The 8,986-nt window shown below is 44.7% G+C and overlaps 1 pseudogene; it reads left to right on the forward strand.

Annotated features, from left to right (window-relative positions):
• The first annotated feature begins 7,892 nt into the window (after nt 1–7,892).
• On the forward strand, nt 7,893–8,775 carry LOC112635114 (annotated as a pseudogene).
• Nucleotides 8,776–8,986: the final 211 nt, after the last annotated feature.

Below are 8,986 nucleotides of genomic sequence, written 5' to 3' on the forward strand. Positions count from 1 at the left end.
TCGTAGTCTTGCTTGTGCTCCACCTCAGTTGTAAGTCGCTCAAGGACAAAGATTATAACATTCATAGTTGATAAGGACTTGGGAAGCTCCTGTGCAGCAGGTGTATTAGGTAGGATGGACTAGGTTATGCTACGGTCACAAATGACCTCAACATCCCTATGGCTTAACATAACAAATGTTCTTTTCTTTGCCTGCTAATTCTACATGTCCATTGGAGTCGCCAGGCAGCCTCTGCCCCACATAGACTCTCAGGATCCAGATAAACAGAGACTCCAATAGGACTTGTGCTCCACACTCTCCCCCAGTAGAGCAAGGGGCATGTGGCCAATTGTACACTGTCTCTTAAAACTTCTGCTCAGAAGTGACATATCGTTTCTGTTCACATTTCATGGGCCAAAGCAAGTCACATAGTCATACCTAACTTTAAATTGGAAAGGTACAATTCCATCATGTACCCAGAAGGAGAGCCAAAAATATTGGGGGAACAGTACTAATCATTACACCAGGCACTGTGTTGAGCATTCGATCCATATCTTTGCCTTTACAACTCCATGAGGGAGGAACTAGATTAGTCTCATTTTTTTTTAATAGTATGGGAAACCAAGGTCACACATTTTGTAAATGGTAGAACAGGATGGGAGACTAGATCCGTTTGGTTCCAGTATCTGCACTCAAACCAAAAGACTATACTGCTCTTCGAGAACAGTGAGTTTTCTTTCATTGAGTTCACAGACTATGGAGGCACAGTGTTTAAATGTTTTATATGCTTTGTCTCATTTAATCCTCACAGCAACATGGTGAGCTGGATCCAATTATTAGCCCCTGCTAAGGGGATCCAAAGCTTAGCAAAGTTATGATCTCACAAGGAAACCTGGCCCTTATCTAACTCCAATGACTATTACCTTAATCTACATTATACGGCAGTGTTTCTCAGAGTGAATGTTCTTCATGAGAAGACTTTGGGGTACGCATTCAAATGCCAGCTCCTGGGGCCTATACTGAATCAGCTTTCTGGGGAGGGTTAGGAATGACAGCTGTGATGCTCACTAGAGTTTGATATTTATGACCCCGTTGTCAGTTTCAGCCCTGGTGGTCCCACTGCCCTAGCATAACCCCCTGCTCCTGGTGGCCACTCAGCAAATCAAAAACAAATAAAACCTCAGCCCATACCAGACCAGAAAAAGGTGATTATTTCTTCGCCATTCTGCCAACATTGACAGGAAAAGGTAAAGAAGTTAATACATTCAGCATCAGGTTCCTGGACAAAAATCCCTGCCATCAACAGTTTTTAAAGACTTAAGGCAGTGAGGGTGGAGGAAAAATCAAAATTATTTCTCGCTGAAATTAACTCCACATTTAAGTCATAATTACAGAACTCGCTAGTGACCTGAAGCAAAATCCAAAGATATTAAGATTCTGTGAGTGTAGACGGCAAGGCTCCCTCTCCCTCCATAGCCTGCATGAAGGCAGCAGGACCCTGATGCTCTGAACACACAGAGGGCAGATCTGCTGTGTACAGCTGTGTAGGCCGAGTGGTTCAACCTCACAGTGGGGACACCATTCCCACAGCCCACAATATACCTGCCTGAGGAGAGGACACAGATGTGGGGCAAGGGGCCTGGTTTCTGAACCAGTCTTAAGTATATACCTTTCCAGATGTTGTGGCTTGGTTGCATCTTAACCTTTCTGAACCTTTAAAATGCCATTATTTTGCAAGATGCATTACATGGGGATTTTACTGATTATCACAGTTAATAAATACTTTATATGCCCCAGGTCCTATTCTAAGTGCCTTAAATCATCTAAATTTCACAATAACCCTGTAAGGTAGGTACTAGTTTTATCCTCATTTTACAGAAGAGGAAATAGGCACAGAGAGGTTAAGTGACTTGTGCAAGGCCACCCAGCATATATTGTAGGGATAGGGTGTAAGCACAGGCAGTCTAGGTATCTAGCTCAATTATTTTTCTTTTTTTTTTTCTTTTTTTTGTCATTATATGCTATTGACTCTATTCTATGGGACCTGAAGGCGGCAGCTATAAAAATGGAACATCTGGAATGAACTAGTTCAACTTACCCAGGGCTGGCCGGATCACACCCAGCAGAGGTGCTCAGTTCTGGGAGCTCTGCTTTAAAAGGGGTGTAGACAAATTGGAGCCTATCTAGAGGAAGCTGGTTAGTTAGGAAGGGGGCTGGAGCCTTGTCATCCGTAATCCTCATGCTTATCAAATGCCTGACGGAAGTGCTTTACCTGCCTAGCTTGTTTCATTTAAGCCTTTATAACATCCTCATGGAGTAAATCCTAAAATTATTGCCATTTGATAAAGAAAGAAGCTGAGGCATGGAGCAGTTAAATGATCTGCCTCCACACAGCTAATAAGCATCAGGACCAGGGTGCAAACCCTGCAGTGTAAATCCAGTCTACTTTAAACCAGCGTTTCGCACACATCACTGAGGGGTTCTGTTAGAATGTAGACTCTGATTCAGTAGATCCAGGGTGGGGCCGAGACTCTGTACTTCTTACAGCTCCTAGGTGATGCTGCAGAACCACAGACCACACTGAGCAGTGAGACTTCCAGTCACTCTGCTTCACTACCCATAATATGAGCAGTGATGGGAGGAACCAAGGGTTTTCACCTCAAGGCAGCTCAGTAGGGTGGAGTTGAAGAACGTCATGGCTGTCCTCAAATATTTAAAGGGCCTCCATGTAGAAAGCAAATCAGACTTGACTTATAGAACCCCCAGGGACAGAATGACATGGATGTATCTTTCTTTCCAGCCCCGACCTTTCCCTTGAGCTTCAGACTTCTATATCTAACTGCCTGCAGGACTAGCCCACTTGGCGTGTCCATCAGCAGCGCAAACTCCACATGTGCAGAAGCACCCATTGCCTTTCCCCCTATTTTCCATCTCACAGAAGCTGGAACCATCCTAGATCGCACTTGGTCATCCCTACATCCAATCAGTCATGAAGACCTGTCCGCTTGACCTCTTATTTCTGGGCGCATCTTCTTTCTTTGTCTCTCTTGTGTTAGTTCAATCTTTTAGCATTTTTTTAACCTGAATTACTATTATGATTTTCACACCAGACTACAATCTCATTTCTTTCTCCACACTTTGGCGGCCAGAATGATCTTTCTGAGGACCACAGCATCACAGAGCTCCTTGGTTCCATGCCCAGTCATGGCTCTCACTGTCTTCAGAGTAAAATCCACGCTCCTTAGAATGACCACGCCTCCCCGGAGCTTGGTCTCTGTGGGTTTTCCTATATTCATTTCCTTTCCATCTTGCACACTAAGCTCAGTAATACCCAAGCATTTAGTGTTTTCCTCAACACCTTCCTTAGTTTCCTGCCTCTGGGCGTCAGCCAAGCTGGGCCACCTGCTGGGAAGATGTTTGCCTGCCTTTCTCACCCACAACTCATGGAGGGATTTCTCCTCTCAGAAGCCCTTACTGCCCCTCCTCTGGGTTCCCAAGGATGTACATTTTAACATAGCCTAACTACAGTGTATTTAATGTATTAAACACTAATGTGTCAAATATGTTTGTCTCTCTCTTTTGAAAACATGTATCAACCAGCTGTTTGTTGTTGTTGTTGTTGTTTGTTTTACAGAAAGTCTCACTCTGTCACCCAGGCTGGAGTGCAGTGGCACGATCTCGGCTCACTTTAACCTCTGCCTCCCGGGTTCAAGCGATTCTTGTGCCTCAGCCTCCCGAGTAGCACAGATGTGCACCACCACATCTGGCTACCAACCAGCTGTCTTATTCAGAGGTGTGTCCCCATCTTATTACACAAATATTTGTTAATGTAAAATTGCTAATTTAAAAAGAAGCTTAGGCTTATCTCTGACTCCCCTTTCATTTTCACATGCACATCTAATCCAACACGTGCTGCCGGTTCTGCCTTTAAAATATATCCAGAATCCAACCACTTCTCACCCATTTACCCATTTTCTGCCTGGACAACAACTGCGGGTCTCCCTACCCGCTCTGTTCCCCACCCTCCTTCTGTTCTCACACAGCAGCCAGCGTGATGCTTTGAAAACATCAATCGGCTCCTGTCACCCCAGTGCGCAAAATCCTCCAGTGGTTCCCCATCACGCTTGGAATAAAATCTGAAGTTCTTAACATGGCCCTCTAGGGGGCGTCAAGGATGGAGTCTGGAAGCTGGCAAATCCGAGAAAGAGTGTGAAGGCCATGATAGCTGGAGAATGGTGGAGACGGGTGAGAAAGGAAGGAAAATGAAGTCAGGGAAGAATGAAAAAGCCGCCCCTCTATCCAAAATGTTCTTTTCCCCAGATATTCACAAGGTGCCCTCTCTTGCTCAGTCAGATCTCTACTCAAAGTCACCTCCCTAGGGTGTCCTTCCCTGACCACACATGTTAAAATCATGCTCTTATCAATCCTCTTGCTGTAGCCAGATGCAGTGAGGCATGGCTATAGTCCCAGCTGCTCAGGAGGCTGAAGCAGGAGGATTGCTTGATCCCAGGAATTCAAAGCTGTAGTGTGCCATGATCATGCTTGTGAATAGCCACTGCACTTCAGCCTGGGCAACATAATGTGACTAATCTCTATTTAAAAAAAAGTGAAAAGTAAAAAAAAATTAAATCATCTCACCTTGTTTTCTTTATAGTAGTTAGTACTATGTCTTTAAATTATATAGTTTTTAAAATATTGTGTATCTTCCCTTTTGGAATCTAAGCTCCTTGGGCATAAGCACTTGATCTATCTTGTTCTCGGTTGTATCCAGGGCCTAGAACAATGGTTCATAGTAGGCATTTGATGAAGACTTCATGAATCTTTCATGAGCAAGACCAGTGAGTGGAAGCTCCAGGGAGACACTTTTCAGTTCATTAGGAGGAAAGACTTTCTGTCCGCGAAGCCTGAAGATGGAAAGAACTGGCTCTGGATGGGATAAATCCCCTGTTATGGAGAGGTTTAATTCACAGAAAGGCTGGACAACCATCTCATGGGTGTGCATATGGGTTTAGAGCAGCTGGGGGCTGGGCCAGATAGGCTATGGTTCCCCTTAAGGCTTCAGCTGTATTCATTTTCATACACCTGCCTGTGATCCTCAGGAATCCCTGGTGGGAAACCTTGAGCTTGGCTGAAGGAGCCTGGATGCCAGTAAAAGTCACAGTTAAGTGTTTTTCAATACAAAATGTATTTTTTCAGTTTTTCAAGGAAATAGTTGATCATTCAAAAAAATTTGGAAAGGAGAAGGAAGAAATGCACACATGCACACACACACACAATCCTATCAGAGACTCACTGTTAATATTTTGGGACATATTATTCCTGTCTTTTTAATGGATCTTTCCCATTTTATATTGCTGTATTATAGTTGTATGTTAATTATTTATTGTTGCATAACAAATCACACCAAAATTTGGTGCCTGAAAGTGGCAATACACACATCTCTTACCTGTGGGTCATCAGTTCAGAAGCAGCCAGTTGGGACCCCTGGCTCCAGCTAGTTTCTGTAGCTGTGGTTAGGCTGGGGCTGTGGCCAGCTCTGGGTTCCTCTCAAAGGCTGCTGCATTCACAAGTCTGGTGCCTGGGTTTGGGTATTCCTAGGGCATCTTTCTCTCTCTGTGTAGTCTGGCCATGTGATCTTTCAGCATGGGCTTCAAGGGGGACATGATGGGCTCTACATGGTGGCTCAAGACTCTAAAGCTATCTTAAGATAAAGAGCCAGGCAGGAGTCTTTTATGAACTCGCCTTGGAAGTCAGTAGCAAGGGTGGGAGACAGTCCTTTACTTGGACTCACTTCACTGACTTTACTGCTGTCAATTTCACTTAGCTTAACACACATGAATTGAGTGACCATTAAGGGCAGGGTACCATGCCATGTGCTGGAGATTTAAAGATGAATAAGACATGCTTCCTCCCTTCAATTTATTTTTAATTTGGGGGGTGCACCCACAAGCCATTGTTTCCTTTAGGTTGCACACTGATTACTTCAGTAATTGATATAACATATATTGGGCACTTCAAACCCTGGTTCTACCACTTCCTAACAGGTTTAAATGAATTAACCCATGTAAAACTCAGCCCAGTACCTGGCTTATGGTAAGGGCTCAATGAGTGTCAGCTTTGCTGGTTAACTGCCTGTTTGCCCTCAGATCCGTCCTGGACCTTCCCTTGCTCTGCTCTGTATTTCAGGAAACTACATTCCCTGGGCTCCCTGTAACTTTCAGGAAGGGTCAGCCATTTGGAGGAAGACCAGTGGAAGACCAGTGGAAGACCAGTGGAAGACAGAATTTGGATAGAGGCAGAATATTCTCCCCCTTCTCTCTGCATCCTGTGCCATCTCCTCCATGGCTCCAGCTCAGATACTGATGTGGTTTCAGCTCCCACAGGGCAGCTTCCTGTTTTCCTCCAGCCCTAGGAACTGTGTCCCACTACTTCTAATCTCAAAGCTGCCTTATGAGCATCAGTTTGCTTTCTCATCTCTATTGTCTCTTGAATCAGTTATTTCCTGTATTAAATTTCCCTGGATTGAAACACCTAAAGTGGTTCATATTTCCTGTTGAAAGACTTAGCTACAGGCTGGGCACGCCTATAATCCCAGCACTTTGGGAGGCCAAGGCAGGTGGATCACTTGAGCTCAGAAGTTCGAGACTAGCCTGGGCAACAAAGTGAGACCCCCCCATCTGTATAAAAAATAAAAAATTAGCCAGGAATAGTGGTGAATTCCTGTAGTCCCAGCTACTCAGGAGGCTGAGGTGAGAGGATTGCTTGAGACCAGGAAGTTGAGGCTGCAGTAATCTGTGATCACACCACTGCACTTCAGCCTGGGCAACAGAGATAGACCTTGTCCTCCTCAAAACAATTAGCTGCTAATATTAGTATTAGTATCTCATTGAACTGTATAACAGCTCTATCAGGTGGGTGCCCTTATTATTGTCCTTTTGTAGATGGGGAAACTGAGCAGTGGAAGATTAAGTAACTTGTCTCAAATCACAAAGTGGTGGAGCCAGAATATGAACCCAAATCTGTCTTCAGTCTAGTTCCTGATGTGCACAATCAGGTAAAATAGCTATCTACTTACTTGCTGAGCTTTTAGAAGCCTCTTTTTACTCTTTAAGGCACTACCAAAGTTGGGGAGGGGTGTCTCTTGATATCCAGCGGTTTTCTCTTTCTGGGAGTCTGTCCAGGCCATTTTCTCATAAAGCTCTTGTGAAAACTCATGAATGAATAAAATACATGTGGTTCATTTCTGCGTTGCTCTGTTTTGGTGATTTATTGATAATTTAGAGGCTTTACTGTCTAATGTATGGGCAGATCATGGGTAGTTGATTAAGAGCGGGGCTAGTGGTCATGTCTATAAAACGCTGAGTATGGGCCCTGGGAAGAAAGAAATGCAACCTCACATGATAAGATTGTTTCGCTGGTGTAGCTAGAGTCAATTGCTGATACCTTTTTCTACAAAGCCATCCATAAGAGTCCAAGGAATGCCCGTGTCATTCAAAAGGTACTCAAAATTGAGAACAGCTGCCTTTGAGTGGGACAAAACATGAAGGAAAGCTTTACAAAGTGGAAAATTACTATGGTTCCCCTGAGGCTGGTGTGAGGAATGAAACATCAGATTAATCTCACACACAAAGTAAGAAGTATATTAACAATTACTGTCATTCCAGAAAGATATTAAACATGAGCGTTGATGAAAGATTACATTGGTTCAGAGAACTGGGGCTTTTTCCTCACAACAGAGATCATTATTATTGGCAAGAAGATACTTTACCCCTTTTAATCACAAATCTTCTCTCAGGTTTTGCCAGTTAGGCAAGGACTAAATTAGAGGTGAGCTCCCTTCCCGCGCTACCTACAGAGGGGTCCATACGGCGTTGTTCTGGATTTGCATCCTAACTTAAAGGGAAACTTTCACAATGTCCGGAGCCCTTGATGTCCTGCAAATTAAAAGGAGGAGGATGTCCTTAAGTTCCTTGCAGCAGGAACCCACTTAAGTGGCACCAATCTTGACTTCCACATGGAACAGTACATCTATAAAAGGAAAAGTGATGGCATCTACATCATAAATCTGAAGAGGACCTGGGAGAAGCTTCTGCTGGCAGCTCGTGCCATTGTTGCCATTGAAAACCCTGCTGATGTCAGTGTTATACCCTTCAGGAATACTGGCCAGAGGGCTGTTCTGAAGTTTGCTGCTGCCACTGGAGCCACTCCAATTGCTGGCTGCTTCACTCCTGGAACCTTCATTAACCAGATCCAGGCAGCCTTACCGGGAGCCACGGCTTCTTGTGGTTACTGACCCCAGGGCTGACCACCAGCCTCTCACGGAGGCATCTTATGTTAACCTACCTACCATTGCTCTGTGTAACACAGATTCTCCTCTGCACTATGTGGACATTGCCATCCCATGCAACAACAAACTCAGTGGGTTTGATGTGGTGGATGCTGGCTCGGGAAGTTCTGCGCATCCGTGGCACCATTTCCCATGAACACCCGTGGGAGGTCATGCCTGATCTCTACTTCTACAGAGATCCTGAAGAGATTGAAAAAGAAGAGCAGGCTGCTGCTGAAAAGGTGACGACCAAGGAGGAATTTCAGGGTGAATGGACTGCTCCAGCTCCTGAGTTCACTGCTACTCAGCCTGAGGTTGCAGACTGGTCTGAAGGTGTGCAGGTGCCCTCTGCGTCTATTCAGCAGTTCCCTACTGAAGACTGGAGTGCTCAGCCTGCCACGGAAGACTGGTCTGCAGCTCCCACTGCTCAGGCCACTGAATGTGTAGAAGCAACCACTGAATGGTCTTAAGCTGTTCTTTCACGGGCTCTTAAGCAACATGGAAAAATGGTTGATGAAAAATAAACATCAGTTTCTAAAAAAAAAAAATTTTGAGGTGAGCTAATCATTGAGGACTTCCCTGGAGCCTGGGTAACCTTGGCAAGTCTGGTTGAGCTGGAAATGTAACAGGCTTACTACTTTTTGCTTTTGTGTGATTGCATCTTCCTATCCTCCAGCTGTG

Source organism: Theropithecus gelada, chromosome 11 (assembly GCF_003255815.1).
Source record: "Theropithecus gelada isolate Dixy chromosome 11, Tgel_1.0, whole genome shotgun sequence".
In the NCBI taxonomy this organism is placed as follows: Eukaryota; Metazoa; Chordata; class Mammalia; order Primates; family Cercopithecidae; genus Theropithecus; species Theropithecus gelada.